This window comes from Rhinoderma darwinii, chromosome 5 (genome assembly GCF_050947455.1).
Source record: "Rhinoderma darwinii isolate aRhiDar2 chromosome 5, aRhiDar2.hap1, whole genome shotgun sequence".
NCBI classification, from domain to species: domain Eukaryota; kingdom Metazoa; phylum Chordata; class Amphibia; order Anura; family Rhinodermatidae; genus Rhinoderma; species Rhinoderma darwinii.
Genome location: NC_134691.1, coordinates 149,824,326 through 149,841,158, shown reverse-complemented (window position 1 = coordinate 149,841,158; position 16,833 = coordinate 149,824,326).

Here is a 16,833-nt window from a genome sequence, read left to right as displayed (position 1 = left end):
AATGCCCTACACCTAATGCTCTACACCTAACACTACCTAACGCCCTACACCTAACGCTACCTAACGCCCTACACCTAACGCTCTATATCTAATATCTATATCACACACAATTTTTTTTAAATAAAATGACAGGAGGGGGTATATGGGTGAGTGGGGAGGGATCACAGGGACAGATCTGAAGTCATTAGTCTTTTTTTTTAACTCAGATGCAGCTCTGATCTCCTCACAACCTCTGACAGATGTGAGGGGATCAGAGCCGTGTACCGACTTTTTCTACTGCCTTTCTGATGTTTACAGCTGTTATTGGTCAGTCTTCATTAACTGACCAATCAGCGTTCGCCAGGCTGCGTTCCACTGTGATTGGTCCCCTGGCCGCTGACTGTGACGATCAGCTGACTGTAAAAGCTGTCGGCACAGTCCTGTCACTGTGTGTTTACACACGGTGACAGTTTAAAGCAATGACGAAAATGAACGCCGTGGTGCACGATCTAGCACCCAACCATGACTTTCATTTTCGTCATAAGTCCTTAAGGGGTTAATGACATTAGGCACCAAATAAGAGCAAAGTTTATTCACTCTGATAAATTGCCAACTAAAGTTCATAAGCTTCTCCCTGATTGACTTGGTATGGTTTAGATCCCACAGAATGGGAGGAATGTACAATACATAGACACCCCGTAGTATATTCTTTTTGAATGTATCGATTTCTCTTTTCTGGCTAATTGCACACGACCCGTAAACAACGGATCTATTAAACACGGACATCACACGGATGGCATCCGTGTGCTGTCTGTGGTTTTCACTTCGCATTGCAATTGAATAAGTGAGACCGAGCCGCAAAAACACGGACAGGAATAGGACCTGATCTGAGTTTTGCAGCTCGGTCCCACGGCCCCTAGACGGATCCGTGAAAACCACGGTCGTGTGTATAGGGCCATAGAAATGAATGGGTCAGTTTGCTACCCGGATAGCACACTGACAAAAACAACAGTTGTGTGCATGTAGCCTAAGTAGCAGTGATACAATAGGATAGTACCTCTTTAATTATCGTGCAAAAGACAGGAAGTGCTTGAATTTGAAACCAAAGTTTCTGAGGCGAGATATGATAAGCTTTATTATCTTTTTCAGTGAGAAATTTTACAGAACAAACAGCACAGTTTCATATTTTATTTTATTTTTGGATTTTCCACTTTTTGTTTTAAATAAAGGATGCGAACAAGAAAAAGAAACATAAAAGGAAAAAAATCCAACCTGTTTCCAATGATGGTAGGTATCAGGGACACCCAAGCTGTCCCATATATTTTAGATTAACAGTGGATCTGGTAAAATCAGCGCAATCAATTGAAACGTTAGACTTAGGACAATTTATGTCAACCAGATATATCTCATTCTTTCCCAAAAAGGCAATGCGAAAGAAGGCAGGCACACTTATATTGGGTCTTTTTAGTTTTCCAAAAACTGAATAACTTTAACTGAATATACTTTATTAATACTTCCAATACTTTATTAGCTAATGAGTTTGGGCTTTGGGTTCGAACCACTTCTCCTGCTGAAATTTGCAAATGACATCAAAGATACATTGTAAAACAGGCCAAGGCAACCGTACGATGCCAGAAGCGGCTGCATATCCTTTCTTTTGTAAAATTGAACCAGTGGCTTAAAGCTGCCATCAAAATACTGGTCTGTCATTACATTTAAAGAGGCTCTGTCACCAGATTTTGCAACCCCTATCTGCTATTGCAGCAGATAGGAGCTGCAATGTAGATTACAGTAACGTTTTTATTTTTAAAAAACGAGCATTTTTGGCCAAGTTATGACCATTTTTGTATTTATTCAAATGAGGCTTGCAAAAGTCCAAGTGGGCGTGTTTACAGTAAAAGTACAACTGGGCGTGTATTATGTGTGTTACATCGGGGCGTTTTTACTACTTTTACTAGCTGGGCGTTCTTTTGAGAAGTATCATCCACTTCTCTTCAGAACGCCCAGCTTCTGGCAGTGCAGACAGCGTGTTCTCGAGAGATCAAGCTGTGTCGTCACTCACAGGTCCTGCCATGTGTCGGACGAGCGAGGACACATCGGCACCAGAGGCTACAGATGATTCTACTTACCTGCAAACGCTGATGCTGCTGCAGAATCAACTGTAGCCTCTGGTGCCGATGTGGCCGACACAATGCAGGACCTGGGGCAGGAAGTGAGTGACGTCACAGCGTGATCTCTCGAGAACACGCTGTGTGTCTGCACTGCCAGAAGCTGGGCGTTCTGAAGAGAAGTGGATGATACTTCTCGTCAGAACGCCCAGCTAGTAAAAGTAGTAAAAACGCCCCGATGTACGCAGATAATACACGCCCAGTTGGACTTTTACTTTAAACACGCCCACTTGGACTTTTGCAAGCCTCATTTGCATAAATACAAAAATGGTCATAACTTGGCCAAAAATGCTCGTTTTTTAAAAACGTTACTGTAATCTACATTGCAGCGCCTATCTGCTGCAATAGCAGATAGGGGTTGCAAAATCTGGTGACAGAGCCTCTTTAAGCTACCATTTCCCTCCAGTGGCAATATTGGTGAAGCAGTATTTTGAGTGGGGGGCAGGAGGGGAGCCACCAATGTTTTTTTAATGCTATGGTGGGCCTAGAATGACTGTCCAAACATATAATATATTTTTTTTGTGCTGTGTATATTGATCTTTCCCTCTGCAAAATAATATTTTTTTCAGAAGAAGCACGTGAATTTCTATGTCATTCAACACTGTTAGGGAATATGTAATATGCTCCCAGACCTGTCAACTTTTATATATAAAGAAAATAGTCTCTCTGTAACAATGGATTCACTATGATCTGTGAGTCTGACATGGTAATTGCAGATTATTGCTCTGGGATCACAGTTTATTTACCACCCTGTGTAATGTTAGTTGTTGGTATTGTTCCTGTCAATTTAGCTTAAGCCAAGTAATTTTTACAACTATTATCTAATTTGTACATATATCTTCCTAAGCCCACCTTTCACTATGTGCAAATATAATACCACCCACTATTATTATCACAGTATGAATGGAATGGTGTATGTCAGTCAAACATAGGGTGTGGGTATAAATACCTTTAGAGACTGATGTTCCCTGAACGGAAGCGCTAAATAAGCAAAAACAAAACAATTATGTGGCTACATCTTCAATTTAATAATCAGAAATTTGAATCCAAGCCAAACATGTATCCTACATAAAACAGGATAGCGTTCTTTGGTGATCTAAGTTTAATTTAGTAAACCCGTGGGTAGTCCGAGTGTTGCAGCTGTAATATGAGCGCAAAAATGCACATGCATTGTAGCTGTCAGAAAGCGGTCCAAAACTGCACCATACCCGAGCTATCCACAAATCTTGCCTAATAGATCAACTAAATTTATATAAAATTGTCCATAGTTCATGTATGTGTGAGACAGAAAAATTAGATTGAGAACCGCACTGGCTAAAAAGACTGATTTGAGTGATTACACTCTTTGTACAGACCTGCAAAACATGTTGGCGCTATATAACTAAGTGGAAATAAATGAGGAAATACATAAAATACCTTCTTAATAGAATAGAATTTGCAAAATAATATAATTTACACTCCTACTAAAATTTCCATTGTGACCTAATTTGAAAGAGATTAACCTTATAAAAATAATATTTTATCACATTTAATCAGCTTCATTAAAATTTAGATCATCCTGGGTTCCAGTGGATGTAGAGAAAATGGGTCTCTAATTAAACCGAGATAATTAGTCAAATCACATGTGTTTTAAAAGAATGCTCTTATTAATAACTTCTAGCAGAACATGACATTACAACCTTTTATAGCCCAATTTTCATTAAAGATAGGACTTCTTTCCTGTGTACAATTGAACAATATTACATAGAATAATGGAAAAGTATGATACAATAATAAAAAGTTAGGATAAATTTACACCACATTCAGCAAATAAGTTAGCGGGGCCGACGCAAATGGTCCTTTAAAGCTTATGCCCCACGTATGCAACTATATACTGCACTGCATAATTTTTTTCGGATAGAGTTGAAAAGCGCAGCCGACAGTGCTATTCAATACAGTTGGCGCTGTGAAATCTCAAAATTTACTGGCCAAATGTATGCTAAAAGGTCACACAGGTGCAGGTGCTATGGCTGGGCTTCTCTTTGAAAAGTTGTGGTACATCTGCATGTATTATTGTTTTACAATCGTACAGTCTTCATACCCACTTAAATATTAGATTTTATTGGGATCGGATGATATTTAGCAATGGCGTATGGGCAGTCTTAGTGCAGGTTGTTACTACATCTTTTCATAGAATGATAATATGTGATGTGTGATGTTTAGTACACCATACAGTAAGAAAGAATACCAAAAATAAAGTACATGTTTCTACCAAAATGACTAAATTTACCGACTGCTTGCTAAAAATTCCATTTAAAAAAAAAGAAAAAATCTCAAGTTAAATATCTTTTCTAGAAAAAAAGTAGGATTTTTACTTTACAAGTTTGATTTACAGCAACATATGGTGAAAAAAATATTGGTCTAGATTCTTGAATTCAAATCTGAACTGCATGGTGTAATTGGAGTTTTTAAGCTATAAGACTAAACAGCCTACTATAGGTTGATTTCAATATTATTTGATTGGTATATCAGATTTCACAAAGCAATTCACAAGTTAAGGGCTCACACGCACAGCTGTGAGCAAAGATCCTGTACAAAGCCACACGCAGTTTCTATGGGTCTGTATTGCTGAACCATGGGCACTCTTTGTGCTACTGTATGAGGACTCATAGGGTAAGTGCTTAGGCTGAGTTCCCAGAATTGTTTTAGGTTATGCCTATGCAATTGCTTATATTTGCCCATTATAATAAATTATACCTTAACTGGTTGCTGACATGAGACGAGTATGCTTTTCATGAGCGGCAGGACATTGCCGCATCAGGACAACCTAACTCGTCCTGCTGATCGTGCGGCCACAGAAAGTTTTCCTGTGCAATCAGGTATAGAGTGAGGGGGAATCCCTGTGATACGATTGAGGCCCATACCATATATGGACAGACAGCCCAGAATCCAATAAAGGACCCCAGGGCCGTCTGACCATATTTTCCATACGCCCTAACAACTGCCACTGTACTGTTAGTACACAGGCTAATGTGCTGGCATATAAATATATGCTAGGACATTATAGTTAAAAAAAAAATCTAAATTAAAAGTTCCCCAATAGGATTAAAAAAAAGGTTAAATAAATAAATGAACGTTAAATGGAAAAAAAATCAGTAATAAAAAAACCCCACACAAATGCACGTTTTACAATAAATAAACTTTACTATATATTAGTCCTAAAATATAAAATAATATACACATATTGGGTATTGTCACGACTGTAACAACCTGCACTATAAATATATTGCATCATTCATTCTGATTGGTGTTAGCTGTAGAAAAAAAAACAAAAAACTGCAGCAGAACTGTTTGTTTTTGCATTTTTTCTAAAATAAAACCAAAAAACGGCACCTACATAAAGTACAACTCGTCCTGCCAAAAAAAACACAAAAAACCCCACAAAAAAACACAAAAAAACAACTCAGCTGTGTTAAAAAAAGTTAAAAAGTAATAACTGCCAGGATGCAAAGAGGAAAAATTAAAAAATAGTTCTGGTCCTCAAGACCAAATTGGCCCTATCCTTAACGGGTTAAAGTATAATTTTTTTTAGGTTTTATGTTGTTCTGAAAAGCATAGCAGCTGATTCTTATTAGTAATGTCAAAAAGGTATCCAGACGTAAACCTGCCAAGCTTGAGCCAAAAGATACTCTGGCATACATCTTCCCAATAGAAGCCCATGGATGCTGTGCAGATTACATTTTGATTTTTTTTCTTATTTCTAGAGGTATTGTATAAAGTCAATTGTATGGCCAAACATGATGTGAACCTGGGCTAGCATTGTTTTCGACTGATTACCTTTAAAGACTTTATTGTATGATCATATGTGAGCTCTGTATGCGAGATAATCGTAGGCTACTCAAAGTGGCCGTAGACATGAAATGCAAACTGGCCAGCAGATGGATGACCAATTGGTCACTTGACTGGATTTTTAGCCAATAGCATTACAAACATTTACGCAGACAAAGAATTCAGTGCCTGACCTTTCTCTAGATATTCACAAATAAGAGTCACAATTTCGACCAACAAGTCATACCCTTACCACTGCACATTTGAAAGACAAATTTTAAAATTATCTTAGGCCAAACTCACATTTTTCAGGTTTTAGTGCAGTTTTTATGCCAGTTTTAAAGCTGCGGCACATTGATGAATTTGTCTCCAAACTCAGTAGTCCGCATCTCAAACCAATTTCTTGTATTAGTCTATGTACTTTGATATGGAACTTTAATACTACCTCACAGTCAAGACGTTTCACATGAATGTGCTAGAAGGGTCATATTTCCACTGAGTGGCGTCCATAAAACACTGATGTACGTTATCGATACCTCAGAGACTGACATCAACCACCTTCATGTAAATACATGCATATCGTGACACTGGGAAATTGGGTTTCATATCGGTGTTTGCACTAAATACAAAGCGTCTTACAATCGTTTTTAATGTTATAATGGAATTTCCCTGTGTAGTTGTGATTCCATTGTTACCTTGTTTGCTGTCATTTCCTTTAGAGAAAAGCAGTAGTGGGAAGGGCCATATATGAGTCATGAAGGCCTTAATTCACTCTGAAAACCCAATACTTCAGCCCAGACGAATAAGGTGGGAGGAAGGGAGGATACAGAAAAGAAGTTATTTTTTTCCAAATATGCAACTACATGTTTAAGCTGAATTGACATGTTATGCTATGTGGGTATCTGGGTAATCTGATGAGTGCACGTCACATAGTTGTTTTAATGGCTGGTTACTGAGTTGGCAGACCAATGTCGAAAAACATATGTTGAAACACAAGGTCTACAAAAACATAATTATATATATGTCAATCATTGAAGTAGACTTGTAAATATCTCAAAATACCACAAACTAAAATGCTATGATAAACTGAATATATTATGCCATAAAAGACTACATTGAAATGTTATGCAATGCGCTATTGTAATACCTGAAAAAGGAACACTCAGATCCACATTCAGCGACTAATACGTCTAGTGGAAAACCTGGGACTCACATTTTTTGTTAAATCTTTCTCTTGTATAAAACAGTTAATTCAAACTTTTTTTTAAAATCATTTTGATACATGCAAGAAACCAAATTCAATGCATTATTGGAGCTAATAAAGGAACTAACATGCCCCCCCCCCCCGCTTTCTTGTGTTTTGACTATATTTGACTTGTGACCCACTAGAAAACCCTTAAAGGGAATGTGTTGCCAGCAAAACATGTTTTTTTTTTGATAAACATGTTTTTTTTTTGTTAAACAATTAGTGTATAGGTGATTAAACATTGTTCTAATTTTTTTTTTTTTTCACGAGTCAGGAAATATTATAAATTGGATTCAATTGGATTCTAATTTATAATATTTCCCATTGCTGGTCACTAGATGGAGCCATTCCCAAAATTGCAGCATTGCATGTGGTAAAGCAACCACATTGCTTTATGCTGCAAAATTGGGTAAAAAGCCCAACGCTCTAGTGTGCTCTCAGCATCCCCCCCTCCTTTATCCTGGCTAGTGCCGGGAGAAACGAGGGGTTTGAACGGTCTAAGCTCCTACACTGTGTGTCGCCATTTTTTGAGCTAACACACAGTGTAGAAGGTTTACATACAGTAGTAAACACAAACATACATAGAAATCCCTTACCTGCTCCAGTCGCCGCCGCTCCCTCCGGTCCATCCGCTCCGTCTGCTGCCGCTGCTCCATGTGCACAAGTCCGGAAGCCGCGACCGGAAGTAGTAATCTTACTGTCCGGCCGCGACTTCCAGTCCACAGGAAAATGGCGCCGGACGGCGCGCATTTCAAATTGAACTGTGTGGGAGCGGCGCATGCGCCGTTCCCACACAGCGGCGTACATGTTAGTGGATGGAACGGGCCCCGTTCGCAGTCCCTATGGGACTGTGGCTGCCGTATTCCATGTCTGTATGTGTCGTTAATCGACACATACAGAAATGGAAAAAAAAATGGCAGCCCCCATAGGGAAGAAAAAGTGTAAAAATAAGAAAAAGTAAAACACAAACACACAAATTAATCCAAACGTTTTTAATAAACCACTAACATCTTTAACATATTAAAAAAAAAATTGTGGTGACACTGTTCCTTTAAATGTTTCTACACTATCTCGCCAAAAATATGTGGATACCTAACCGAACCTATTTGATCTTGTGGGACATCACAATCTAAACCCATGGGCATCACTATGGAATTGGGCACCCCTTTGCAGCTATAACAGCCTCCACTTTTCTGAGAAGGCTTTCCCACAAGAATTTGGACTGTGTCTGTGGGAATTTGTGCCTATTCAGTAAAAAGAGTATTTGTGAGGTCTGGAGCTGCTGTGGGACGAGAAGGCCTGGCTTACAATTGGTGTTTCAATTCATCCCAAAGGTGTTCAGTGTGGTTGAGATCAGGACTCTGTGCAGCCACTGGAGTTCCTCCACAACAAACTCATCAAACTCATCATGCTGGTACAGGAAAGGACCTTCTCCAAACTGTTGTCATAAAGTTGGAATCATATTATTGACTAAAATGTCTTTGTATGCTGTAGCAATAACACCACTGGAAATAAGGGGCCCAAACCATGAAAAACATCCCCAGACCGTTACCCCTCCTCCACCAAATTTTATAGTAGGCACTATGCATTCCGGTGGTAAGTGTTCTCCTGGCATCCGCCAATCCTAGATTTGTCCATTAGTGAAATATGATTTATTTCTCCAAAGGACATATTTCCATTGCTCCAGAGTCCAGTGGCGGCGTGCCTTACACCACTCCATCCAATGCTTGTCATTGCACATGGTGGCTTGTGTGCAGCTGTTCGACCATGGAAACCCATGGTTTCATGAAGCTCCAGACGCACACTGATGTAATCTCCTCTTTGTCAGTGGAGATTACATGGCTGTGTGCCTGATTTTGTGTAGCTGTTAGTAATGGTTTTTAGCTGAAACACCTGAACTCAATTATTAGGAGTGGTGTCCACATACTTGTGTACATGTATGTGATTCTAGTAGACATATTGTTTTTTTCTTCAGCTTTTTTCTGTGATGTTTGGCCATGAAATCAGTGTCAAAGATACATTGAACCCACTAACCCTTCAGCAACATCTTATGGAACAAGTGCATATGCTTTTTAATGACATTGAACTTGGATAGAATCATTGCACACAGAGGTCATACCACGCTCTGCTGAACCTCTGTTGTGGCTGGTCTGGTTATTATGTCAGACCTTGGACCTCTGGCTTGTCAGTCTACACCTTCTTGGATTAAGAACATCTGGTTAAGTTAATTATTTTGAATGTTCTGGAATATGGCATTTATCTGGTATACCTTCAACACTGTCTACGTATGTGTCTATAACAAACCATTGGCAAACAAATAATGTTGTTTAAGTTATGACTTCACGAAAGATAAAATAATCGAACACATTTATAGTAAAATGCATGAGGGCACAAAATAAACATAGGGGTTTACTTTTTTTTCCTAATTCAAATAACAGCACATACAGTACAGTGCTTTCCTTTTTCAATGTACAGGGTGGGCCATTTATATGGATACACCTAAATAAAATGGGACTGGTTGGTGATATTAGCTTCCTGTTTGTGGCACGTTAGTATATGGGAGGGGGGAAACTTTTCAAGCTGGGTGTTGACCATGGCGGCCATTTTGAAGTCGGCCATTTTGTATCCAACTTTAGTTTTTTCAATGGGAAGAGGGTCATGTGACACATCAAACTTATCGAGAATTTCACAAGAAAAACAAATGGTGTGCTTGGTTTTAACGTTACTTTATTCTTTCATGAGTTATTTACAAGTTTCTGACCACTTATAAAATGTGTTCAAAGTGCTGCCCATTGTGTTGGATTGTCAATGCAACCCTCTTCTCCCACTCTTCACACACTGATAGCAACACCGCAGAAGAAATGCTAGCACAGGCTTCCAGTATCCGTAGTTTCAGTTGCTGCACATCTCGTATCTTCACAGCATAGACAATTGCCTTCAGATGACCCCAAAGATAAAAGTCTAAGGGGGTGAGATCGGGAGACCTAGGGGGCCATTCAACTGGCCCACGACGACCAATCCACTTTCCAGGAAACTGTTCATCTAGGAATGCTCGGACCTGACACCCATAATGTGGTGGTGAACCATCTTGCTGGAAAAACTCAGGGAACGTGCCAACTTCAGTGCATAAAGAGGGAAACACATAATCATGTAGCAATTTCAGATATCCCGTGGCCTTGAGGTTTCCATTGATGAAGAATGGTCCCACTATCTTTGTACCCCATATACCACACCATACCATCAATTTTTTTGTTCCAACAGTCTTGGAGGGATCTATCCAATGTGGGTTAGTGTCAGACCAATAGCGGTGGTTTTGTTTGTTAACTTCACCGTTCACATAAAAGTTTGCCTCATCACTGAACAAAATGTTCTGTGTAAACTGAGGGTCCTGTTCCAATTTTTGTTTTGCCCATTCTGCAAATTCAGTGCGCCGATCTGGGTCATCCTCGTTGAGATGCTGCAGCAGCTGGAGTTTGTAAGGGTGCCATTTGTGAGTAGCTAATATCCGCCGAAGGGATGTTCGACTGATGCCACTCTCCAGTGACATGCGACGAGTGCTACGCTGTGGGCTCTTGCTGAATGAAGCTAGGACAGCCACTGATGTTTCTTCATTAGTGACAGTTTTCATGCGTCCACATTTGGGCAAATCCAACACTGAACCAGTTTCACAAAACTTGGCAAGCAGTTTGCAAACTGTAGCATGGGAGATGGGTGGTCTCGTAGGGTGTCTTGCATTGAAATCTGCTGCATTGACCTGGGTACTGCGTTCACCAGACATCAATACAATTTCTATCCGCTCCTCACGTGTTAACCTCTGCGACATGTCAATGGCTGTAAACAAAGAGAAGCTTGTAAATAACTCATGAAAGAATAAAGTAACATTAAAACCAAGCACACCATTGTTTTTCTTGTGAAATTCTCGATAAGTTTGATGTGTCACATGACCCTCTTCCCATTGAAAAAACTAAAGTTGGATACAAAATGGCCGACTTCAAAATGGCCGCCATGGTCAACACCCAGCTTGAAAAGTTTCCCCCCTCCCATATACTAATGTGCCATAAACAGGAAGTTAATATAACCAACCATTGTCATTTTATTTAGGTTTATCCATATAAATGGCCCACCCTGTATTATGTGTCGAAACTATTTTTATCAGAGTTGGGGCTGCTTGGCACAATATTGACGTATACGCCCTTCATACTAGATCATATAGTTTGTCTGTTTGGTACAGTACAGTCATGGCTCTATATTTATGTACCATGTTAAATTATATGGATGAAAGTTCCTCCAGTGTTAGTGAATAAACCTTTCCTCCCTGCACCAAGTGGTCCCCAAGGTCATTTCTGATAAATAATTGATTGTTTCTATTCTTTCAAGAACAAGTCATTTAATTTTTAGCATAAATATTTGTAATTATATTATTGTAATTATATTCCAATTAATATTGGATTTTTGTTACATTAGAATTGCCATATCACCAGATTGACATATTATAATTTCTATAGCTAGATGTTCTAGTGTTTGAATAAATGAATGCAAGCACACAGGCAATGTTATACTATTCACAACCCGTTCTCACCATACAAGTTTGTTCTTCACTGCTTTATAATGTGGGTCATGACATCCCTTGTGACACGTATTTAAGACAAACTAATCATGGGACAAAACTCAGATTTGATTACATTCATGATGTAAGTGAGTCTAAATTTAGGATTCATGAGCCGCACATTGTCAAAGTCACCTTACTAGTCTTATAAGAAAGCCTGAGAAATAGAGAGCACAGTGACGTATACAACAGCACCAGGGAGGAAAATGCTGACGCCATCACACTCCCTGCCATTTCATTTTGACCAACTCTCTTTCCGTTAACAATCTGTTAGCCCTGAGGGGCATGCAAAGCTACCATTAAGTCCAGTATCCTGTTACTTGTGTCATGGAAAAAGAGACTAAGTACACTTATCACAATCATTGTCACACACCATGTGGCATATTTCAGGGACTAATGGCATACTAGGGCTTTAAAAATAAATTTACATTAGATTTCTATTACATTAAACAATTTCATTGTTTCAATGGTATATAATAATATTGTATATTACATTAATTTACTTGTTTAACTTGTAATTCAATTACATTTACATTATGGTGAAAAATTTACTTTATGATCATGTTTTTATACGGCTAAATTAATGATGTCCAGGTCCTTGGAGGTTTAGGGTGTGACCATGAAAGATGTTTGCAAAAGAAAGCCTTTGCGTACCAGACACTTATCACACTTCCTATGCAGAATAATAGGCCGTTTTTATTTCCTGCTCCAGAGAATTTACACAAAAAGGACAAACTTGGTAATAAAAGTGAGTAGTCTAGCTGGAAATCATGACTGGCTCATTTATGGCTGGTCAGTAGCTCATGCGACAGAAATCTTGGCATCATTACAGTATTTATACAATTTTACTTACTATTATGTCCGCTAGGGACAACAGTTGATGGGTGTTTGTAAGATGGAATTGTTTCACAACTTGTGAGCTATTTGGTATGCTCCTGGACACCAGAATAATTTTTTACAGACACACGGCCTTGCCCGTAATCACGGCCCGCGATTGCGGGCACGGCCGGCCGCCGACACCCGCGGGTCCCATTTTCGTGCTGTGCTCCCATACAAAGTATGGGAGCACGGCCCGTAAAATCAGAAATGTAGGACATGCTCCATATTTCCCAGTACGGTATTCTGGCACGGACACCTATCCGTATCGCTATGGAAAGGTGTCCGCGGCCAATAGAATCGGGCGGACCGTATTGCGACAACTGAGACAAACGGAAACCATTAGCACCGGATCCGTCACCATTAAAATCAATGGTGATGCAAACGGAAACCTATGGTTGCGGTTTGTTTCAGTCAGGGTCCTGTTCTGACGGGAAACTCAGACGGAACGTCAGAACGGGACCCTGACGCAGATGTGAACGAAGCCTAAGCAATAGGAAAGCATGTGAACTTATTTACTAAACAACATTTTACCTGTGGGAAATGTGATACTGAAATTTTATACTGATGGGCGCCTCTTATTGTAACAGCCTTCAGACATAAGTCCCCTCTTTCCTATGAGAAATTTCCATTTAATAAACCCTATGGCTATACTGACACTGTGACAAAAGATACATGTGTAATCAAATACATACGTCTTTCCAAATAAAAAGAAAGTCTCTGCAGTGTTAACAAGCTGTTTTTTTAATGACCTCCAGCAATGAATTCATTTCTTAAGCTGCATCCCTGCCAGTAAAACATTAGCTCATTCAACATATATTCTTCCTGTTAAAAAGTGAAGGTGATTCATCATGTTGATATTTCTGGCGGTCTGTACAATTCTTCATTTATTGAAAATAAGTAATGTTTCCAATCTGTCATAGTTAAGGATTGGACCTACTTGACTAGGTATGATTTTATGTAATGAGGTGGTTGAATTGAGGAGAGACATTATATCCGTGTTAAGGGGGCATTATGTCCAAAGTCTTGACGCTGTTAACTTTTCATCACCAGTATGTACTTTTAAAGGAGATGAAAGAAAGATAACGCCTGTGGTTACAGCCATAGCACATTTTCGGATTCTTCCTACAACATTTCAGTGGGTTGCTATTACTGTATGGTGCTGACAATAACACATACTTCTATTTACAAAAATGTGCCTTGTCCAACAAAGTATGTGTCACCACATCATTATTGAAATTCAATGCATAAAGCTCCAGGTCGTGAGGAGGATCTGTCTGCTCTCCTGACATGTCTGTTTTAGTAAATACTTGCATTTCCCAAAAAATACAGATTCTGGAGCATATTTTCTTAGGACTCTGCGTTGTGTCCTACCTCTGCTTTCCTCTTGGAAAACTATGAATAAATTGCCATTCCCTCTGTCAATAGGGTGTGTCCATAATAACTCTAACAAGTGCTGACAGTACCAGAGTGTGTAGGAACAAACCTTATTGATGCAGGGAATGGTAACGCTCAGTTGTCAGTTTAATCAACACTAATTACACAAAATGCCCAAAAAAATAAAAAGATATTTTAGAAATTCCTTCAATAATTTCCTCTTTTTCTTTTGATCCTATTTTGTATCATATTACAACTAATACTCAGAAATATATATAGAATTATTCTACATCAGTTTCAGGAGATCAGCCATTTCCCCCCTCTTTCTCCTTACAATCATGTGTCTTGCTGTAAGAAAACTGGCTGCAGCAGGAGCCCCCAGCTGTCTGTAGTAAAACATGCAGATTGTTAATCCAAGCCTTCTTTGCTAAAGCCCATATCCTCAGCCATCCACCAGCCAAAAATGGAAGAGATTAGCAGGCAAACTAACCCCTGTGTTCTCTGCAGGATTTCTACAATACTGTTTCAGGAACATGCATAAGATCCTGCAGACTGCCAAACATTGTGAGAAAGTTTATCTTCTGTTTACTTTTATCATTCATTTCTAGATTTAGTGTTCCTTAAAACATTTCCAGGAGGAATAACAGATGAACATCAAAATGCAGAGTTCTAAGAAAAGATTCTATAGAATTGTTATTTCATGTGGATTAAATTTTTTTTCTAAAACAAACATGTCATGTTTTGTTATGTAATGTAGGATAACTGTGCACTGGGAAAAGAGGTGTAGGGAATGTTTGTTATGGTGCAGGAGTACTCTAAAAGAGGGGGGAAAAAGAGGCGGCTCCTCAATAGGGAAGTACAATACAGACCCCCGACCCCTTAAACTTAACAGACCCCTAAATATACAGACCCTAAACCCCTTAAACTGATACAGACCCCAGCCCAGACCCCCTAAACACAGATCCCTTAAACTAATACAGACACCAAACCTCCTAAATACAGTCCCCAAACCAGGCCCCCTAAATACAGACCCCCCACACCAGACCCCTAAATACAGTCCTCCTAAATACAGACCCCTTAAACAAATCCATCCCCTTATACTTACATAGCAGCTCACATCAGTCTTCTCTGTGGAGTTTTGCAGCTGCACGTGGAGCTGTGGTCACGTGACCTTATGTCCAAAGGTCCTTTTACAGGACATACACAATGCAGTTTCGTCACGGTTTTTGCCGCAATGCGCGGCAAAATCGCAGCAAAAACGTGACAAAACTACAATGTACTTTGGGCGGCCATGGGCCCCCCGGGAGCCGCCCAAAATGCCCCATGATAATCCGCCATTGGAAGTGATGGATAATTGAAAATAAACTTTCTACAGCATACACACACTACAGCTTTTTTAGCTATAATGAAGGAAAGCAACACTCTTCAAATGAGCATCCTGATCTGTAATGCTGAATACTACACTCCGGGGGATGTTTCATCATTAGTATCATGTTACTATAATCAATGGTAAGTGAATGATGGAATCTATTAACTTTGTCCCAATTAACTTACATGGAGTCGGAAGGAGACTTTGGTTCTTCTCATTTCCGACGGTTAATAGCCCTAAACAGATGTTTGCTCTATCGGAGGTTATGTATAGTTAGTGTTCACCAAACTGACACTGGAGAAGCATCACATAAAATGCTGAAAATACAAATGCTGCATTCTATAGTGCTTGGTTTTAATGAGCTATTAGTATTGTCCTGAAGTACATGTTTTGTATATTTGTATGGCCAGTTTACATATGTGCACTTTCCTGTGTTTGTGCTGTCCTATACAGTAGGCCACCCCAAAAAAATTATATTACGTGGTATACTTTCTTATTTCTTCATTATGGCCAATAACCGATGTATGCCACTGTATGGCTGCACAGTGGCATATGATGGTGGTATATGTCAAAGCCAGAATCCTTTCTACGTATACCTTTGATGTATACCCATAGCCTGATGTGAACAGAGCCTTACAATTAAGCTATAATGGTTGTGAAGTTCATGGTAAGCAGTAAAAAAAGATGCAGGCATTTGAGTAAGGCATAGAAGTAGAGCTATAAAACAACCAAAACATTTTGTACAAGTTAATAATACAAGCACAATACTTGAATACCGAAAGGGGAAAAGGTTAAAAGACCCAACAGTGGGATTTATATTGCAGGGCTAGAGATCATAAAATTACATTAATACAGGTTGTAAAATGGCTGATAGAAAACCATATAACAGGCAATAGGCCTGGAAACCAGGTAAAATATATAAAATAGTAAGCAGATAGGTGTCGAGCATTCAATAAACAAGCATGAGAAATGGAGGATACATAAACAGGCTCTGGCCACTGACGAGAGCGGGAAAGGCAAAGATGTCTAAATGTTAATGAAATAAAACAAAAATTTAAAAAAGCAGAAAAGAGAAAAAAAAAGAGGGGGAGTGGGATGAGGGACCCTTAAATTGGGTACAATTGGGTTTGTGTTAATAACCTATATAGAGCGATTTCAGACACTCAGGAAAGCTAAGAAGCCTTGAATAATACCATCAGACTTATTCAAAGTAGTAAGTTCTACCAGGTGTCTATATGGGGTTGACTTATAAAAAAATTCAGACTTATAAAAAAATTTGTGGGAGTGCTTCTTTACAGACATGACACTTGCCCAAAAAACTGCTGCTGAAATCTCAGTTAGATTAACAGTGACTCGCAGATTCTTGCGTTTTTTTTCTTCTAGCACCCACCGTTTCTGATATATT